The 22,711-nt window shown below is 39.8% G+C and overlaps 1 long non-coding RNA gene across 1 annotated transcript in view; it reads right to left on the bottom strand.

Annotated features, from left to right (window-relative positions):
- LOC102400533 overlaps positions 1-22,711 on the bottom strand; it is a 172,687-nt gene that overhangs the window by 7,712 nt on the left and 142,264 nt on the right. The window contains exon 4 of the long non-coding RNA XR_006640448.1: positions 16,753-19,329. This is a non-coding gene — a long non-coding RNA (uncharacterized LOC102400533). The remainder of the gene's footprint in view (positions 1-16,752; positions 19,330-22,711) is intronic.

The raw sequence follows: 22,711 nt of genomic DNA on the forward strand, positions 1-22,711 counted from the left end.
AGGTAGGTTGATTCCTCCAGTTCCATTCTTCTTTCTCAAGATCGCTTTGGCTATTCGAGGTTTTTTGTTTTTCCATACAAATTGTGAAATTATTTGTTCTAGCTCTGTGAAGAATGCTGTTGGTAGCTTGATAGGGATTGCATTGAATCTATAGATTGCTTTGGGTAGTATACTCATTTTCACTATATTGATTCTTCCAATCCATGAACATGGTATATTTCTCCATCTGTTAGTGTCCTCTTTGATTTCTTTCACCAGTGTTTTATAGTTTTCTATATATAGGTCTTTAGATTCTTTAGGTAGATATATTACTAAGTATTTTATTCTTTCCGTTGCAATGGTGAATGGAATTGTTTCCTTAATTTCTCTTTCTGTTTTCTCATTATTAGTGTATAGGAATGCAAGGGATTTCTGTGTGTTGATTTTATATCCTGCAACTTTACTATAGTCATTGATTAGTTCTAGTAATTTTCTGGTGGAGTCTTTAGGGTTTTCTATGTAGAGGATCATGTCATCTGCAAACAGTGAGAGCTTTACTTCTTCTTTTCCAATTTGGATTCCTTTTATTTCTTTTTCTGTTCTGATTGCTGTGGCCAAAACTTCCAAAACTATGTTGAATAGTAATGGTGAAAGTGGGCACCCTTGTCTTGTTCCTGACTTTAGAGGAAATGCTTTCAATTTTTCACCATTGAGAGTTTTGAGTTAGTCGCAAAATTGAGAGGAAACTACAGAAATTTCCTATATATTCTTTGCCCTATACGTCCACAGCCTCCACTATTGTCAATATTCCACACCTTAGGTTACATTTTTTTGTATTACTGGAAACTACATTGACACATTATAATCACCTAGCGTGCATAGTTTTACCTTAGGGCTCACTCTTGGTGTTGTGTATTCCATGGGTTTGGACAAATATATAACAACAAGTATCCATCATTATGGTATCATATAGAATATTTTCATTGCCCTAAAAAGCCTTTTGTGCTCTACCTATTAATCCCTCCTCTGCTCCTCACTACCCCAGCAATCATTAAATTTTTTGTTTCCTTTGCTTTTTCTAGAATGTCATAGAGACCATGCAGAATGTAACCTTATCAGATTGGCTTCTTTCACCTAGTAATATGAATTTAAGGCTCCTCTTTGTCTTTTTATGGCTTGACAGCTCATTTCATTTTGGTGCTGAGTAATTTCCACTATCAGGTTATAGCACGGTTTATTTATCCCTGTTCACCTACTAAAGGACATCTTGGTTGCTTCCATGTTTTGGCAGTTATGCATAAAACTGCTGTAAACATCCACGTGTAGGATTTTCTGTGGCCGTAAGTTTTCAACTCCTTTGGGTGAATACCAAGGAGCATGATTGCTGGATTGCATGGCAAAAGTATGTTTAGTTTTGTAAGAAACAGCCAAACGGTCTTCCAAAGTAGCTTTTACCATTTTTCATTCACAGTGATGAATGAGACTTCCTGTTGTTCTACAACATCACCAGTATTTGGTGTTGCGAGTGTTCAGATTTTGGCCATTCTAATATGTGTGCTACCTACTGTTCTTAAATTTTTCTTTAAATATGTATTATATGACTCCTATGTCCTAGATATTAGATACGTACAGTGCTCTGAGAATTTTTGAGAAGTGACTCCCAGATAGCACCTAAGGTGCTGCTGCTGCTGCTGCTGCTAAGTCGCTGCAGTCTTGTCCAACTCTGTGTGACCCCATAGACAGCAGCCCACCAGGCTCCCCCATCCCTGGGATTCTCCAGGCAAGAACACTGGAATGGGTTGCCATTTCCTTCTCCAATGCATGAAACTGAAAAGTGAAAGTGAAGTCGCTGAGTCTTGTCCGACTCTTAGCAACCCCATGGACTGCGGCCCACCAGGCTCCTCTGTCCATGGGATTTTCCAGGCAAGAGTGCTGGAGTGGGGTGCCATTGCCTTCTCCAATCTAAGGTGAAATACAGTAACTAAAACCTATTGAGTGCTTACTAAGAGCCGTGCCTTGTGTTAAGTACTTCATGTTTTCATTCTCTTACTCATTTAATTCTCATACTATCTTCCTGAGTGAGGTAATCCTTCATTCTGGAATAAGGAAACCAAAGTTCAGAAGGAAGACACTTGCTTAAAGGCATCTAATAAGTGATGGAGCTGAAGTAGGCATCTAGTAAGTGATGGAGGTGAAGTTGAGTCCAGGTAGTTTGACTCCACAGCCTTTGCCCATGACGTCTATGCTTCTCCACACCACACCATGCCATGCCATGCCACACAATACCACGTCACATCACCGCTGATCCTATCAGTCATCGCCAAGATCACTGATGGCCTACTAGAACCCAATCAACTTTATATTAATACTTAGTATCCCTCAGTTATTATATAGGATTTTCTTTTTTAAAATTTCAAGGCTATCACCTATCAAAACATTGAGCAGTAGGTATTTTACTTTTCAATTCAGTTATAAAAGCACAAAATTTTTGAAGAATGAGATTTTGTCACTGAATACAGTCACAGAATGCTGCTTATCAATTCAATACATTTCCCAAGATGGGTAAAGGTGTCAGGCTCTGTGGTAGACACTAGAATGTGTGGTAAGACACAGGCAGTGTGACAAGAATGTGCAGAGTTAGGTGACAGGTGTACAAATAAGTTTAGGGGGATGTGTTGAATTTTGAAGAACTAGAGGGAAGGCCAAGATGGTTTGGGGACTTGGTCTGAGCTACCGTGACAGTCAATGAACAGAGTCTTCCCTATGAGGTTAATGGAAGTCTTGTCCTTTAGTTACAGGGATCAGATTTTGAAAAATTGCGTGCTTAGTTAAGAATACTTTTGGTTGAAAATAAAAAAGATAACAGAAATTTAAGCAAATGGTGAGTTAGTTAATCAAGAGATCATCAGCATTAGGTCACTTGTCCCATGCTATCAGCAAGATCCCATCTGTCTTCACCATCTTAGTTTGTTGGCTTTTCATATTCATGATTTTACCTCATGGTCAGAAGATGGCTGCTGTAACACCATATAAAACTAAAGTAGGAAGTGGACAAAGGTGTGATAGTGAAAAACCTCTTCTCCTATAATGGAACTCTCTTTCTTCTAACAAAGGAAAACACTTTCTCCAGAAGCTCCCCAGAAAACTTCCCTTTCCATCGCATTGGCCAGCATTAAGTGACATGATGATACTTCACTGTAAAGGAAGTTGGGAAAAAAAGCAAGTCTTCAGCTTTTTTCCATCCTCTTTAGGGCAAGATTAACAAGGGAGATAGAAACAACTCTGTGTGTTATCAAACCAGTAGTTTCTGCCACAGTGTGAGTGAGGCACATCTGGAGGATTCCTAACCATACAAGTACTGTGACCAGTGATTTGTGACCTTACACTCATTTAATTGGTCAGTGTTGGCATTAATCATATAGAACTGGGTCACATGTTGGAGGGTGTGAAGTTTCTGCCCTGTTGCTCATGAGTTTTGAAAACTCTTCCCAGGGTAATTAATAGACTAATAATTGGCTTATCTGTTTCCACTAGAGTTGTAATAAGCCAAAATATTTTTTCATAACCTAAGATTGGGCAATATATCCTCAAGTTTCCAAAATCAGCTGAACTCTATGCAGCTAATTTGCCTTTACATTTTTTTTTTTGAAGCTTATGTCAATTATAGCTTATGTGGTATGGGTGGCACCAGCCATGTAATTTGTGAAGCTTGCTGCAAAATAAAAATGTAGGCCTCCTTATTCAAAAATTATTAAGAATTTCAAGACGGCACAGCAAAGCACCAAGGCAAGCACAGGGCCGAGCCCAAGCAATTGCACAGATTACATATCTACAAAGCTGGCAGGAGCTGAGGGCAGCTGGTTGGCTACTGAAACCTAAACTTAGAGGAGGCAGAATATAAGAGGTGGGCCATAGGTGCAGGATCTGCTCCTCAAAGGGGCAGCGTGGTGGTTGAGTCCACACTTTTGAATAGGCCTTCTGTATATTCTAACCCTAATTCTGCTGCTTAACTACTCAATGATTTTAAAAATGTTTTTAGCCTTTCAAAAATTCAGTGCCCTTGTCTATAAAAGGATGATGATGATATTTTTTGCATACATTGTTGAAAAGAAAAAATGAAATGATAGATGCTATGTCCTTGTCATAATACATCCCTGGTATGTACTATGCTATGATCTTAATGAAGGGTTGCCATGACCTGTGAATTTTGCTGACCTCAAAACTCAGTTTTACCATGTTAGAAGATACAAGACTCTAGGGGACAGATCTTTGCACATTAGACTCACAGGAGAATGATTTCTGAATCAGAATGTCTTTTTCTTCACATGTAAAGAGTTGACTGGACTTGGAATGACATTGAACATCAGCTCTTATTCAGAATCCAGTTAGGAAATGATGCTTAGATTAGTAGATCGCTTTGAACACAGAATCAGTGCTTTCTTCAAATGCATGTGTCCTGACATTTCCAAGGCCAGATACATGGAAATCTTTCAAATGTAGCCAAGATTTTCTTTTTGTAGGACTTGGGAGAAGCTTTAGTGTGTTTATTAGGTCTGTGAATTCCCAAGAGGATTTCCAAACTTCCCCAAGCTTGCATGATGGGATCAGTGTATGGATTCACTTCAGTAATCACTTAACATAAACAGGGTCATGTTTTCTATGTGAGCACAGGTACGTGTAAACTACTGTCAGCCTACCCAGTAGAAGAAAGCTGCATTTGAAGTGCTCTCAGCAAAAATCCAACCTCAAAGGTAGTTATTCAGACCTTTTGAATGTGCCTTTTATAATCCACACCATGCTGCTGCTAAGTTGCTTCAGTCGTGTCCAACTCTGTGCGACCCCATAGATGGCAGCCCAGCAGGCTCCCCCGTCCCTGGGATTCTCCAGGCAAGAACACTGGAGTGGGTTGCCATTTCCTTCTCCAATAATCCACACCATAAGATTTATTAATTTTTAAAAGAGAAATAGAAATGCTTTCAGTACAGATCAGTTGCTCAGTCGTGTCTGACTCTTTGTGACCTCATGAATCGCAGCACGCCAGGCCTCCCTGTCTATCACCAACTCCCGGAGTTCCCTCAGACTCACGTCCATCGAGTCAGTGATGCCATCCAGCCATCTCATTCTCTGTCGTCCCCTTCTCCTCCTGCCCCAATCCCTCCCAGCATCAGAGTCTTTTCCAATGAGTCAACTCTTCACATGAGGTGACCAAAGTACTGGACTTTCAGCTTTAGCATCATTCCTTCCAAAGAAATCCCAGGGCTGATCTCCTTCAGAATGGCCTGGTTGGGTATCCTTGCAGTCCAAGGGACTCTCAAGAGTCTTCTCCAGCACCACAGTTCAAAAGCATCAATTCTTTGGTGCTCAGCCTTCTTCACAGTCCAACTCTCACATCCATACATGACCACAGGAAAAACCATAGCCTTGACTAGACGGACCTTTGTTGGCAAAGTAATGTCTCTGCTTTTGAATATGCTATCTAGGTTGGATATAACTTTCCTTCCAAGGAGTAAGCGTCTTTTAATTTCATGGCTGCAGTCACCATCTGCAGTGATTTTGGAGCCCAAAAAAATAAAGTCTGACACTGTTTCCACTGTTTCCCCATCTATTTCCCATGAAGTGATGGGACCGGATGCCATGATCTTCGTTTTTTGAATGTTGAGCTTCAAGCCAACTTTTTCACTCTCCACTTTCACTTTCATCAAGAGACTTTTTAGTTCCTCTTCACTTTCTGCCATAAGGGTGGTGTGTCATCTGCATATCTGAGGTGATTGATATTTCTCCCGGCAATCTTGATTCCAGCTTGTGCTTCTTCCAGTCCAGCGTTTCTCATGATGTACTCTGCATAGAAGTTAAATAAGCAGGGTGACAGTATACAGCCTTGACGTACTCCTTTTCCTATTTGGAACCAGTCTGTTGTTCCATGTCCCGTTCTAACTGTTGCTTCCTGACCTGCATACAGATTTCTCAAGAGGCAGATCAGGTGGTCTGGTATTCCCATCTCTTTCAGAATTTTCCACAGTTTATAGTGATCCACACAGTCAAAGGCTTTGGCATAGTCAATAAAGCAGAAATAGATGTTTTTCTGGAACTCTCTTGCTTTTTCCATGATCCAGTGGATGTTGGCAATTTGATCTCTGGTTCCTCTGCCTTTTCCAAAACCAGCTTGAACATCAGGAAGTTCACGGTTCATGTATAGCTGAAGCCTGGCTTGGAGAATTTTGAGCATTACTTTACTAGCGTGTGAGATGAGTACAATTTTGCGGTAGTTTGAGCATTCTTTGGCATTGCCTTTCTTTGGGATTGGAATGAAAACTGACCTTTTCCAGTCCTGTGGCCACTGCTGAGTTTTCCAAATTTGCTGGCATATTGACTGCAGCACTTTCACAGCATCATCTTTCAGGATTTGGAATAGCTCAACTGGAATTCTATCACCTCCACTAGCTTTGTTCGTAGTGATGCTTTCTAAGGCCCACTTGACTTCACATTCCAGGATGTCTGGAAATGCTTTATTGACTGTTAAAATTAGTGATGTTCAGCTATGTTAAGGGCCAGAATGATTGTATGGCCTCCACCTATCCTGTGAATAAAGTGTATGAATCAAGGGAGCCAGTCACCTAATCTCTTTGGTTCTCTACGCCTGCACTTCATGGAGGGCTCTGTCACTTGGCACAACCCTATAGTGGCTGGTTCAGCCCCCAGAGGACTGTGGTCTCAGCCTGTCTTAAGCAGAGTGAACATTTTATGAAAGGGACTTACGCAACAACCTCAAGGCAGACTGGGATCTCCCAGGGTTTACATGAAAAATAGGCATTTCCATACTTTGTGTTTATCTGCTATTACATATATGACTTCCCTGGTGGCTCAGACAGTAAAGAATTTGCCTGCAATGCAGGAGACCTGAGTTTGATCCCTGGCTGGGAAAGATCCCCTGAAGAAAGGAATGGTTACCCACTCCAGTATTCTTGCCTGGAGAATTCCATGGACAGAGGAGCCTGGCAGCCTAAAATCCATGAGGTCACGAAGAGTCGAATACAAATGAGTGACTAACACTTTCCTTCATAAGTGTTTGGCAGAGCTCAGTCTAAGGCTTGCTTGCATAAGGACTTCTTACTCAGGAGTAGAGATGTGAGGTGGAGGGTACACCTGAAAGCTGAAAATCTTTATGCAAACAGCCCAACCATTTTGTGTGGCCAAATGGGCTGAGGGGCAATTTGCCATTCAAATGCTTTCTTGGCAGTACAGTTCACAGAACTAATGTTCTCAGGAACACACTTTGGGAAAGTCTTGAGTTAATTTACAAGCAGAGAATTAATTTCTTAGGTAATATTCCCATCAGTCTAGAATAGATGGGGACAGTTGATCTAGTCCTTCTCTGGTTGTTTATATTTTGATTTTCTGATCTGTGATGTCATGTATCAGAAAAGTATTGGGAAAGCATCACAATGAAATCCCATTTGATTCTGTGTTTAGCGAACTACTTTAATTGAAAAGAATAAAATAGAGGAAGTTTGGGGAAAATAGAAGACATGATCATTTCACACTCTCACACTCATAACAGATCTGTGGATGAGAAATGAAGCACTTTGGCATCATCTGGGTATTTCTACATGTTTAAGTGCTTTCTCCTGATGGAGTGACATTTAGAGGACAGACTAAAAATTGCACTCTCAGAAGCATGATGCTATGAGACACATCCTAGGATAGAAAGCTCTTTGTGGTGAGAAAATTCACTGCTTTTCTGTGGCATCTATAACCAGCACACATCTAGTCATCAAAAGGAGAGCTGCGTGGAATAAATAGAGTAGTTGACTTCTGCCCAAATCCTTTTGAAAAAGAGGAAGTGGAGCCTTTCTGCTCTTTGGCACACAAAAGCACATTGCTTTATAATGAATTCCACAGAAGAAGCAAAATCCAAACAAAGCAACATCTTTTGCCCTAACCTACATACAATGTGAGATTCCAAGTATGCAAATAGTGGGAGGGAAGAAATGCATGCTCACTACCCCAGTTATTGGAGACTGTAGAAGAATATGAATTGTGATTGCCCACGAGTTGGACAGCTGATGTGAGCCACTTATATTCTTCTTCCTCCTGTTCCTTAATATTTGCTCTCAGTCTAATCTCTGCTCTTTCTTTGATTATTTCTCTTTCTGTAAAAGGTGTGGTGCTGTTCTAAGAACTGAATCCAACCCCCTGCAGCCCAGGCAATCAGGGTGAAATGTAACAACAGTTCTCTTTTTCTGGGCCAGTCATTTCTTTTTAGACATCAGTAAGGTTTTTCTTATATCCATCCTGAACTTGGTTTTGAAAGCAAATCTATCTCCAACCATTTATTCTTATGGTCCAGGTGTGAGTGGAATCAGTGCCATTTTAGAGCAATTTCTGTGAAGTGCAAACTCCTGAGGCTACAAGCCTTTTCCCCAACGCCATCCCTCTGACTGAATCCTTACAATGTGTCAGTTTATCAGTCTAACTGCTCTCCCCACCTCACTCCCCCCATCACACACTATTAGGCAGGGACCTTGTTTAATTTTCTTTACATCTCCACCTCCCTCTACCCCTTCCCAGTGCCCAGGCTAGTATTCCATCCAAGCAGGCTCTAGATGTTTGTTGGCTACTTAAATACTTCTGGAGGACTGTTTAGGGCACTATTGAGGAGGCAGGAAAATGACTTTGCTGGAGCTCCGCGTGAGGGTAGGAGCGTCATTGTCTAGGCTGGAATGAAGTATAGTGGGAGGATGAAGGATGTTTGCAAAACTGTGGGTGGAAAGCACTAGGGAAAAAAGAAATGCAGAAGGGAATTTTGTGGTCTGTTTTTGGAGTTAAATTCATCAAGATTGTATAAACCTCACAACATCAAAAGTGATACCGCCTCCTAAAAGTCTTGGACTGTACTATCCAACATGATAATCTGTAGCCACATGTAGCTATGTACACTCAAATTACTTGAAATTAAACAAAAATAATTCAGTTTTTGAGTCACACTAGCTATATTTCACATGCTCAACAGCCATATGAGACTCATGACTGCTGTATAGGAGAGCAGAGATGTAGAAATTCCATCATCCCAGAAAGTTCTTTTGGACAGCCCTGCTCTAGCAGTTGATAGTATGTTCATTTTGTTTCACTCTTTGTTTACTCATCCTACAGTATTAACCGAGTGCCTACTTTGTTCCTGGCAATGCTCTCAGAAAAACATGAAATGGCTAAGAGCCCAGACTCTGAAACAGTGGGTTCAACTGCTCACTTACTGTGGGACCTTGGACAAGTCACTTAACCTCCCTGTGCTTTAATTTAACCAGCTGTAAAGTGAACATAAACGTTATCTTGTAGGTTTGTTATGAGAATTAAATTGGTGTGTATATATATGTGTACCTGTGTGACTATGTATATAAATGTGTGTACATGTGTATATCTATATATGTGAGTGTATATATATGTATGTATGTGTGGATGTACATATACATTTATTTTCATGTGTGCCTTAAATCAGTTTCTGATGCATATTCAGTGCTTGGTAAGATGGAGCTCTTAGTAGTGGTAGATATTTATTACAAAACAAAAACAACTATGATTTCTGCTATCATAAACAAAAACAGATCAACAAAACAACTATGATCGACAAAAACAACTATGACTTCTACTGTCCTGGAATTTACCAGCTAGTGGGAGCAGCAGACATTAAATCACTATACAAGTTAATAATTACAAACTGTATCAAGGGTTGCAAAATAATGAATGGGATGAATCAACAGAGAATAATAATGGAAAAGCTACATCGAAAACTTCTCATTTAAGCTAAAAAAAATAATAAAATAAAGAGGAGAAATGGCCACTATGAAAAGGGAGGAGAGAGAACTATGGAAAGTATACTAAAGCAAAGGAAAGTATACTATGAAAGAGGACAGGGAATTCCCTAGTGGTCCAGTGGCTAAGACTCCCACTGCAGGGGTGCTGGGTTTGATCCCTGATTAGGGAACTAGATCCCACATACTGAAAAAAAAAAAGGTTCCACATGCTGCAACTAAGACCCAGCACAGCCAAATAAATAAATATTTTAAATAAAAGAGGTCATTGTGACTAAAACAGACCAGGCAATGGAGGAGGTTTAGATAAGTTTGGAAGAAGAGATAAAATTCATCCAGTTCATACAGGACTGAAGCCAGTGGTAGAAATTATGTGCCAAGGGTAATATATTATTATTATATATAAAATGATCACTCTGGGAGTTGTGTGAGGCACATGTTGGAGGGGTAGCAGGAATGAAAGTGGAGTCTATTAGAAGACTATTTTAGTAGACTGGGAGAGGGGGAGTAATTTAGATTCAGGCATTAGACAGGGATGTGGAGAGAGATGGTCAATGTCTGGATGCAGTTGATAGAAAGAACCCATGGGACTTGCTGATGGATTACATGTGGTCGATGAGGGAGGCATCCAAGCTGATGCTCAGGGTTTTTACTTGATTAACTAGGTCAGTGGTAGGTTTATTTACTAAAATAAAAAAGATCTATAAAGAACCTTTTTGAGAAAAACTAACTATATCTACTTGATGACAAGCAGTCTGCTAGAGATGGAAGTCTGGTATCCAGATGAAAGCCTGGGCTGGCAATAGACACACAGGCATCATTAGCTCATAGACGATATTTAAGAGGTTGGATAAGAGATTAACCTCTGGAATGATGGATCTAGAAACACAGCAAACATTCTCCCCAGTGACCATTTAACTAAAGAAAATTGTATATAGTCTCTGATAACTTTCCTAAGGGTAAACAGCAATTAGAGCAATATTCATTCAAGTAAATTTAGTAAATCTTAGTAAGAACAGTGAGAGTCTTTGACGTTTGAGCCATGACACCTCCCTCCCAGCTATATCTTCAGAATCACCATGCAAGGGGCAGGCTGCCAGCACTTTTCATCTTTCTTCAAAAGTCCTATGTTGCAGGACCTTTATTCAGAAAGAATAGGGCCTCTAGTCCTCCACCTAGGAAATATCCATTAAATACAAATGAACGCAGTAAAACAGAAACAGAAGAACAAAGAGATTTGAGACATAAAACCAAAAGCAAACTGGCAGATGTAAATTCAACCATATTAGTAATACAGTTTATGGATGATACTAAAATATGGATCATCACACAGTCCAACTGAAAGGCAGATTATCAGATTAGGTTGAAAAAGTAACATGATCTGACTATTTGCTGTGTACAGGAGGCATTTTAGACTCAAAGATACAAACAGCTTGAAAGCAAAAGGATGAAAAAAGATACGCCATGAAAATAGCAACTGTAAGCAACTTGAAATAGCTATACTAATAGCAGATAAAATAGACTTTAAAACAAGTTCTGGAAATGGGTGAGACCACCCAAGGAGAAAGTAGTGCTAGATAGAGAAGAAGAGCGAGCTTGGGTGGAACTTGGGCAATTTTCAAGTTTAGAGGTAGGAGAGAGGGGAAGGATTATGAAAAGGAGACTCCCAAGCTATAATAATTTTCCAGGCTTTTATAGATCATGATATCATACAAGTACACACTCTAGAATCCTTCAGCATCAGCCCTAAGAACACATGCAGTTGAACTGATCCACTCACTCTTTTTCCTGCCCCAATTTGACAAATAAGGAAAGACTGAACAGTGACTCCCCAAAGTCAGAGAAACATAGTAACAGAGTTGAGACTTAAAAGGTCACGTGTATATGTGTGTGTCCACAAGCACCACTTCCCATACAGCAGTACTAGAGATGCTTTGTCTACTTTTCCTTCTCACATACTGTCTTTTGTTGTTTTGAGAGCTCCACTGTAGTATTGTAGGGGTGTAGCCAGCTTGGGACCCTGATAGTAAGTTGTCAAGATTTTGAATCAATGATACAAATAGGGTTGAATTGATATTCATCATGTCTTTGTAGATGACTGTTTAACTTTCTGCAATTTTGGTTTCATCATCTGTGAAGTGAAATTCTCTGAGGGAGACACTCAGACTGGAGGTATAATTACTAGAAATAAATGAGGAGCACAGATCTCTTTGAGCTTACCTGTATTTCAGGAGCCCATCAAATTGGTTTAGAATCCATGGTGTCTGTTCCATCTTTTGAGGGCATCATAAAACTTTCAAGACATAAAACTTATGCAGTGGGAACTTACCTCTATGGGTAAAAAAGCAGCAATTTTGGAGAGTCCAGTAAAAACACCACAGTATGTTTCAGATGCCAAAGAAGAGCCATCACAAAATTTCCAGTTTCCAGCAGCAATTATAACTATAATATAGGATTACTTAGCATCTGAAAGATGAAAGTGTTACTCAGTTGTGTCCAACTCTTTGTGACCCCATGGACTGTATAGCCTGCCAGGCTCCTCTGTCTGTGGAATTCTCCAGTCAAGAATACTGGAGTGGGTAGCCATCTCCTTCTCCAGGGGATCTTCCCAACCCTGGGATTGCACCTGGGTCTCCTGCATTGCAGGCATATTCTTTACCATCTGAGCCAACAGGGAATTCCCATTCCAGTACTCTTGCCTGGCAAATCTCATGGATGGAGCAGCCTGTTGGCTGCAGTCCGTGGGGTCGCTAAGAGTCGGACACGACTGAGCGACTTTGCTTTCACTTTTCACTTTTATGCATTGGAGAAGGAAATGGCAACCCACTCCAGTGTTCTTGCCTGGAGAATCCCAGGGACGGGGGAGCCTGGTGGGCTGCCATCTATGGGGTCGCACAGAGTCGGGCACGACTGAAGTGGTTTAGCAGCAGCATGGGGCTAACATACAACCATGGTCTTGACATGAAAATGCCAGTGATCCTATCGTATCTAGAAAAAAATGTGTTTGTTGGCATTTAAACATGTTATAACCTAAAATGTCTAAAGGCATTTAATAAATACCCTTATATGTTGTTTACTTGGGTAAACCATCTAGTCAGACCCTCTTGTCCTCAGGATGTCAATGAGAATTCAGTGTGGATAAGCTTAGTTTGTATTCTTCCTAACTGTCTTCTTGGTGTTCACTATGATGAGAATCTGATCCCAGTGTTACCCAGGTAGAATCTGGTCAGTATGTTTTTAAAAAATCTATTACATGAACTAGATTTTTGGAATAAGAGATCAAAATCACTTTTGAAATAAGATATCAAAATCATAGTATCATTGAGACAACTCTTCTCAGAATATGGGCAATGATACAGGAGATTAGGTGGTTTGGGAAATCACAGGACCCGTACTGGGGTCCCAAGCATAGAGTCCAGCACAGTTTGCAAATGCAGAGTGACTTCAGTTTGGGCCATTTTTCAGTTTTATTTAACAAGTTTTCATTGGGAACTTCCTGTTGCTGATACTGTAAGATCAGTATATATTGGATATAAAATATAAATATATATTTTATATAATATAAATTATATATATTATAATTTATATACTATTATATAAATATTATATTTATATAATATATTGTTTTATTTATATAATATATAAATATTTTATAAATAAAATATATAAAATATAAATGATATATAGATATTATATATATTTTATATGTATCTATAGAAAATATGTTAATAATAAAAATAATATATTATATATTAAATATAAATATATAATAAATCTATAATATATAAATAACTTATAATGTGTATAAATATATAATATATATAAACAGGATATAATACTGTTATATTACTCAGAACATGCACTAGCTTATGGCATTGCACTGGACTCTGGAGTTAGAGTTTAATCCATAGTTGTCATTTCCAGGCAACTGGAAAGAGTTTACTATGCTCAGTGGAAGACAGAGATTTGGGTGATTCTGGGTACATTTTTTAAAAAATTATTTTCAGTGGAAGAAAGAAAATTATATCTGGGGTAGAAGTCTCTGTTTTCATGTTGAAGAGATTTTTAAAATATAGACAAATCTATTTATTCATGTATTTAATTGAAGTATAATTGATTTGCAATGTTGTGTTAATTTCTACTGTACAGCAAAGTGACCCAGTTATACACATATATACATTTTAAAAATATTCTTTCCATTAACCCGGGGTATTGAATATAGCTACCTCTGGTATACAGTAGGACCTTCTTTATATTCTATATGTAATAGTTTGCATCTAATAACCCCAAACTACTACTCCATTCCTCCTCCATCCCTTTCCACTCTTGGCAACCGTAAATCTGTTCTCTATGTCTGTGAGTCGGTTTCTGTTTCATAGTTTCACTTGTAGCATATTTTAGATTCTACATGTAAGTTATATATGATATTTGTTTTTCTCCTTCTGACTTACTTCACTTAGTATGATGATCTCTAGTTGCATATATGTTGCTGCAAATGGCATTATTTTGTTATTTTTTGTGGCTGAGAAGTGTTCCGTTGTGTATGTATATCACATCGTCTTTATCCACTCATCTGTTAGTGGACGTTTAGGTTGTTTCTATGTCTTGGCTTTTGTGAATAGTGCTACAGTGAACTAGGAGTACACATATCTTTTTGAATTTTAGTTTTGTCTGGATGTATGTCCAGGAGTGGGATTGCTGGATCATATGGCAACTCTATTTTTAATTTTTAAGGAATGTTTCCCATAGTGGCTACACAAACGTATATTCCCACCAACAGTACATGAAGGGTTCTCTTTTTGGACAAGTCTAGAGTAGTTAGCGGAGAAGGCAATGGCACCCCACTCCAGTACTCTTGCCTGGAAAATCCCATGGACGGAGGAGCCTGGTAGACTGCAGTCCATGGGGTTGCTAAGAGTTGGGCATGACTGAGCGACTTCACTTTCACTTTTCACTTTTATGCATTGGAGAGGGAAATGGCAACCCACTCCAGTATTCTTGCCTGGAGAATCCCAGGGACAGAGGAGCCTAGTGGGCTGCCGTCTATGGGGTCGCATAGAGTCGGACATGACTGAAGTGACTTAGCAGCAGCAGTAGCAGTAGAGTAGTTAGGTGGCTGAGCAACTTCACTTTCACTTTTCACTTTTATGCATTGGAGAAGGAAATGGCAACCCACTCCAGTGTCCTTGCCTGGAGAATCCCAGGGATGGGGGAGCCTGGTGGGCTGCCGTCTATTGGGTCGCACAGAGTCGGACACGACTGAAGTGACTTAGCAGCAGCAGCAGAGTAGTTAGCTACGAAATAGAGTGATCTTGTCATTTGACAGTATTCTCCATAGAACACTCTCAGTGAAGTAAACTGGATTTCTTAAAGAAATTTCTTAGAGGAAATTGCCTTCTCTCAGTTTAAGTTGCCTATAGGCTTCCCTGGTGGTTCAGATGGTAGAAAATCTGCCTGCAGTGCAGGAGACCTGGGTTTGATCCCTGAGTTGGGAGGATCCCCAGGAAAAGGAATTGGCAACCCACTCTAGTATCCTTGCCTGGAGAATTTCATGGACAAAGGAGCCTGGTGGGCTACAGTCCATGGGGTTGCAAAGAGTTGAATACAACTAAGCAACTAATACTTTCATACCTTCAATGAAGAATAAGGATCATCATTACTACTTGGAAGAGTAGAAGACATCAGTAGGGCAGAACAATCGAAAGAAAAGGCACTCTTAAGTTTTATTGCCATTATCCATAGTATTGCCATTTTAGATGTTTTTCTGTGGAACTAATCAGCTTTTCAATTAAACCTGACAGCTGCTATTCAAAAAGTGAAAATAAATTTACTTACATTTATAGGTAACATTTTTTTTTCTCACCAAGAATATATATTCTTTCCTATATATGATTTCTTCTTGTAAGTTGGCATTTGTAACTTATTAATATTATATTAAAATATAATATCCATTCTTTCTTTTATCAATGATATAATCAGCTTACCACAGTGCATTTCTTTTTGGTATAAATTAAAGGAAACAGAATTGAATTTATTAAAATCAATTTTAAAACTATTTATTTTTATTAGAGCCTAATCTTTCTTTGAGTTTCCTTATTACATTGTAAGTCCTTTATCCCTCAGATCTCTACTCATTAACACATTAAGCCAAAAATCATTATTAAGAGTCCTGCCTCATTAAAAATTGCAAGAACTAGCTTTCCATGCTGGAATTTTACACTGAAAATAGCTTCTAGAGAAAGATAACATTTTTTAACTGCTCATATTTCTGGCAAACAGCATTATATCATTATTGACAAGTCCCCAAATCAGAGCACCTACTGAACATGTCCATTCAACAAAAATATTATTTCGTATTGTTTTTGAACAATAGACTTAAGTGCCAAAGTATGTCATCTTCCCAAGTACTTTTCCCCCACCATCAACGAGTTATTCTTTCCAGTAACCCTATGACAGAGGCCGTTATGAAAGGAAGCAGAAATGGAAAAAAAATTCTACAAAAAAAAGGTTGTGTCAGAGGTTACACTTTGCCAAGGTCACTTTCTATTGAGGGCAAGTGTCTTTCAATGATTTGTCTCTTTCCGATGGTCAATTACACCCCAGCATGCCTGATAAGATCAATAATACTCCTTAAATTGCTGTGGAATCTGAGGCCAGGTTGACATTTAGAAACAAAACCCTTTCCTCCTCATTTCAGTCAAAACAATCAGTCACAGGCCTCCAAGGTGACAAGATTGGCAGAGCTATAGTTTCAGATGTCCCAGTTGGCCTTCCAGAGAGCAAAATCATCCTCGGACTCTCAGAATCACAGTCTCTTGTTTTCTAAAGGGAATGCAATTCCTAGGTTCTTAACCTTGAGTTGGATCACAGAGTCCTCCAAGCACTCAACTCAAGGTACATATGGCTCTCTCTCCAAAAATATACACAAAAAGCTTTCTGCTATTAAGAGTTCATTCACAAAACTTACCTTTGTCTTCTTAACTGAGATAATACAGACCCGTGAAGGTCAGTTTAAATTCTCAAGTTCGTATAACTCCTAATCTGGTCTTCTTCAAATCATTCATTGGTACCTCTTGAGAGGGCTGAGGCAACCTCAGGTCTTCCTCAGCTCTTCTAGGAAATGATAATACTCTGATTCTGAGAAACTTCAGGCTTATTCAGCAGTATTGGCTGAGCCCTTCTATGTGCCAAGCACTGTGTTATGCATTCTTCTCTTCCATAGCACAGGTGTCAAAACTGAAGAAGAATAAAAATGGTGGCCTTATCTTTTAATCTGACCTATTGGTAAAGCTCCAGAGAACATTCTTCTGCCTTTTCTTTTCATTGACAGGGATAACACACTTCTAAAACAGTTCTAACTCGACTCAGAACCACTCATGTTCCTCTACTGCTCCTAAGATCAAACCCACCTGTGCCTGGTATGGAAGGCCCTTGCATACGTGGGAAACCTACATCCCAATTCATCTTTCCAAACCCCTTTATTCAAGACAAACCACTTGCAGTCACTTTTTAACAAACCATTTTTTAAAAAAAGAAAATAGTGCTGTTATCCATTCAAACAGTTCTCACCCAGAAATTTGCTATAGTTATATTCATCCTTCAAGGCCTGCATCTTATCACCCTTCCTCCCTGAATTCTATTCTGATTACCTAACTCAAAATTCCCATTTCTCTTCTTACTTTCTACAACTCTTATGGCTGTGCCCAGTTGGAGGCTAATGGTTAATGTTTTATCTCTTCATGCACAAATGACTTAATACCACTGATACATTTATGGTGTTTGAGGACAGCTAGCACGTCTACAGTTCATTATATACCCTCTTTCACTTTATGGATTTATTCAAATGAGGACTAGCAAAAATGGCCTCTCTTTAAAGGATTCCCAAATTATTTCTATTTTTAGTAGTTGACTCTTAACAGAGAAAACCCAGTCTATCCACATATTGAAACCCTTGAATCTGCCTTGAATGTGCATTTCCTCAGCCAAGAGCACTCTCACTTTTATTTTCTTCCAGAGTCCAGCAAATCTTGGAAGCTTGCCTTACGGGGTGATGGAATAAAAAGCCAGATCAAACCAACCAGACATGGGTTCCTTCTATAAATGTACATTCCACAGCCCAAGATAGAGCATCTTCCATTTTACTTGCTCAGCCTCTGAATGCCTCCTGGTTATAATGAAATACTTCAAAGTCTTCCAAACACCCATTTGGAAGTGACTGCCCCCGACACAAAACGATGTCCAATCGGATGTACATCATCACACAGCAGGGAGGGAGAGGCGTGGAAAGCACCTGGTCTAATCAGAAAGCCTCATCTCTTGATGAGGATTTTCTTTTCTCATTTGTCATCTTTCTAGCCACTGAATTCTCAAGTGGCCAATTTGCTTCCTATTGGTAATCAGCTAGTTATTTTTACTCTCATTTCTCTCCCTGGAACTGTCAAACTCTTTGGAACAATTCATCACCCACAGGGGCCTAACCCTTCTGTGGCGGGAACTGGTAAGAGGGGGAGGGAAGCTATTATCCTGGAAAAGATAAGTACAAAACTATTTCACCGTTTATATTCAGTTTTTAAACAATGATTTCCCCGATGAGGTAAGTCAAATAATGACACCACTGGGTAAGAGCGAAACAATGAAAGCTTCAAGGGAAAGTGCATTAGGCAATGGAAATGCTCCCCAGCTGTGAAGTTTGTGACTCTGAAATCACTTGTTCTTAGATTGTCTTTACAACCCCACAAAGGAGCATCATCTTACATCCACGACTTACGTTGGCAGGAAGCTGTCTCTGTAAAAATTATAAACCCAGAGAGGAGAGTTTTAAATATGTATAATGCATTGGTGGGTATTCCAAAAGCAACTTTACCCCAGCAACGAGAGAAGGAAGGTAGCCTTTGAAGGTTGTTTTGTCTGTGGCAGGAAACTTTTTCTGCTAGTTCCCGCAGGTCTTCTCAATTACAGAATCTCACTTTAGTTTGTCTCTTATTCCCTTTCCTTCCAGCTTTTGCTGTCTCTGTCTGTCTCCAGTGAAATCATTTCCAAACACTGTTTTCAGGTTGCCATTTTTCTGAGTTCACATCAGGTGCCATGGAAAAGTTGACCCACCACTCTTGTGAATAAAACTCTGGTGTCAGTACATTTTCTAATTACTGGGTGTCTAATTTGATCTCTTCTCAAATTTCCCTCAGTCCTTCAGAAGAACCTAATATCAATCCCTCCAGGCTGGCTGTGCTCGCTGGAGCCAAAAGTTTACATTTCTGAAGTCCTCGTTCAGCTTTAAGAAAGATGTTAGTGTGACATAAATTGGCATTTTCTTGGCACTTCCTTGGCTTGTAGCAAACTCTTTATTCCTTGGAAGGAAGCAGAGTGTTGAGCAGCCCTTCTGGCTATTTCCTTAGAGACTCTCTGAATCGGGCAGCAGCAGTGTGATATGAATCTTGAAATGTTTATCTTCCTCCACCGTTTTTCATGTCTCAGACCCTTTCTTGTGTCTCTTCTGTTTCATATAAACATCCACACATGTAACTTCACTTTTAGGTGTGTGCCTCTGTAAGGAGAATTGAAAGAGACTGAGAAAGCAGGTTTACATACCCCTTGTCGAGTTTGCTGGCTTTTCATCTGCTAATTCCCTCCACGCATGGCTGTTCTCACAATGGGTGATATCACCCAACAGCTGTCCTGGACTGGAAACTAAAATACTTGTAGAATTTCAGCCTTTTGTCTTACCTACTAAAATCTCTCTTTTTTCCAAAATACCAAAACAGTACAAAAATGGTTGGCTGGCTTCATCGAAACATTATTCCCGTGACTTTATATAAATTGTTTTATAGCCTGTTCTCTTTATGTTTCTTGGTAATTGTCCCTAATTCTAAATTTGCCTTCAAGAATCATGAACAGTGATGTTATTGACATGAGTCCTTATATTTGGCATTTGGTGAAACAGCAAAATTGTTTTTGTAAAAATCGGTTTTCCATCTGCCATGTGTGAGTAGAAAATGAGTGGAGAGAAGCGACACTTTTCCTGCCCCATGTCCCCTGGTTGACCCGAATGAGAACTTTAATATCTGACATGATCCATATGTGTTGATTAGCATCTGGATTGGCTGGATACCATAAGTAGAGATCTCTGTGCCTCCTTCTGCATAATTACTCTGGTTATTGACTCGTGTCACTTGGTCCTACTCCTCTAAAAATAGCAGGTTCCTTTCTTCATCACCAAAACTTACTTCATCACTACAATCGTGATTTTTTTTTTTTTTTAAGACAAATCTACTTTCCTAACTGTTCTCCCATTCTCTTGGGTCTCCATCCTTATCACAATATCCTGTTCCCTGGCCCTTTCCTCTATTTTGGGGCATTGTGTTAACTACTTACTCCCAAAGAAGGGTGAGAAAACCTCCATGAAGCAGCAATTCTAAAATCCACAGACTACCAGCAGTTCACCATGTTGTACAGACATTGTATACAGCTCAACACATTTTCATAAACTAAAAGCATCTCTTTGACCAGTGCCCAGCTCAGGAAGGAACATTTACGAACTTTGCTAGCCACTGGACAGAATAACGTCTATTGAAAATAATAAGCAAGAATTGGACCTATATTTTGCCTATCTCTTTATTCTACTTTTAATCCTGTTTATTGTTTTTATAAATGTATTGACCAGTGAGTGATTAGAAATAAATAACCAAACAAAATCAAATCAAACAACAGAACGGGCCCTTTACCTCTGCTTATCTGAGAAAAACCAAGCTAGAGGATGTAAGATGCCTATCAGATTTTGTGAGTGGTTAATTTCAGTTGCTAACTTCAGCGTGCCTGTGAGGACCCGTAGTTCACACGGGGCCCCGCTGTCCTGAACACGTAGGATAATACCGTACAAGGAACTCATGCACCAGAAACCGTCTCCCACTATCAAAGCGCCTTTCCTTGGATTTAGAGTCACCATAGCATTTTTGTTCAGGGTCCTCAAAGTGTTGCCTTCTCTGGGGTCCCTGCTTGCAGACATCACACTTGAATTTCACTAGAGTACCTTTTCCTTTTTGGAGCCCAACATCGCTTGTGAAGGTGACAGCATGGTCTATACCATAAAAATGATTGTTCTGGTTCTAGTATAGAAGCTGACACACAAGACTGGACTTTTCCTCCTCTCGTGCCAAGATTGTCTGCAGATTGTCAGACAAGATTGTCAGAGCTTCCTGTTGTGAATGGGTACAGGCTGTGATGTGGCCATTCTAGGACTTCCAGTAGTAGTAAGAGGAAAATTATGAACCAACTCCCCTGGAGAGGAAGTTCCTATTGAAACAGCAGTCCGGTCAGCAGGCGCAAGCATGGTAGCTGCCTCCTTCCTACCAGGAATAACCCCACCTCTACAGCTGCTGACTTTCCCATTGCAGGGTCTGTGAATTCATCACACCAAGAGGTTTGGCAGAAGCAGCATTTGGCATATTCACACAAATTGGGAAGGAATCAGCTACGTGCATTTTCCTGGAAGGCAGGATTTCCCTTGCTCATTGATTGTGTCTTCAGTTTACAACAAATGTTCTGAAAATGGGACACATATGATATTGTAAGTCTTCTATAATTTCAAAGAGCAAATGACCCAAGCCTCATTCTCATTTCCCCTTGTTCCAGAAATTGATTGTTGGATACACAGGTGATACAGCTGGAAGGCCCCATACATATCCGCTAACAAATTCCCCTCCCATCTTACAGGCTGAGACTGAAGCCTGGAAAATGTGTATGACTTGCCAAATATGAGATTCAAACAACACAGATTGGATTTTAGGGTTTTATGTTTTAATTTTGTTTGTTCTTTTTTTTGGGGGGGTGGGTAACGTATTGGTAGAAATACAGTATACTTACAGAAAAGGCAAATCATAACTGTGAAACTCAACAGATTTTCTTAAACTGAGATACCCATATAACCACATAACCAGCACCCCGAGCAAGAAGCTAAGCAATCCTAGTACTTCCCAAACCTCTATAATATACTGTACCTCTGCTCCCTCCCAAGGGTAACCACTATCCTGCCTTCTAATATCATGTCTTGTTTTTGCCTATTATTAAAGGTCATATAAATGGAATTATGTAGTGTGTTATTCTTGCACCTGGCTTCCTTCAGCTCTATATTGGTGAGATTCATTCACATATTTGCGTATAGTCTTATTTATTTATTTATTTGACTGTGCCAGGTCGTAGCTGTGGCATGTGGGGTCTAGTTCCCTAACCAGGGATTGAACCCGGGCGCCCTGCATTGCAAGTGTGGAGTCTTAGCCACTGGAGCAGTAAGGAAGTCTCTGTGTAGTCTTAATGCACTGATTTTAATTTATGTGTAACATTCTTTCCTGTGAGTATAGTACATTGCATATATTTTCAACAGCTGGTAGACATTTAGATCATTTCCAGTTTGGGGCTCTTATGACTAGTAGTGCTAAGACCATTTCTGTACATGTCTTTTGGTGAATATATATATAATAGAATTGGAGTTGACTCACGCTCTCTGATGATCTAATGGTTAGGATTAGGTGCTCTCAGGGCCATGGCCCAGTCCAATTCCTGGTCAGGGAACCCTTTCTTCTTGGGCTTCCCTTGTGGCTCAAACCGTAAAGAGTCTGCCTGCAATGTAGGAGACCTGAGTTCAATCCCTGGGTCAGGAAGATCCCCTGGAGAATGAAATGGCAACCCACTCCAGTATTCTTGCCTGAAGAATCCCAAAGACAGAGAAGCCTGGCAGGGTTCGGTTATGGGGTCATAAAGAGTTGGACATGACTGAGCAACTAACACAGAGTTTAATGCCTAATGATACTCTCAGAAGATGATGAGAAGGGAAATGAACCAGCTTTATGCAAGTCCTTGTGCTAGAGAGACTGTCACTACACCACTCTGCGCCAGCTGTCAGAAGAGGACTATTTGAGGAATATGGTGGACAT

The sequence above is a fragment of the Bubalus bubalis genome, chromosome 21, assembly GCF_019923935.1.
Source record: "Bubalus bubalis isolate 160015118507 breed Murrah chromosome 21, NDDB_SH_1, whole genome shotgun sequence".
Taxonomy (NCBI): Eukaryota; Metazoa; Chordata; class Mammalia; order Artiodactyla; family Bovidae; genus Bubalus; species Bubalus bubalis.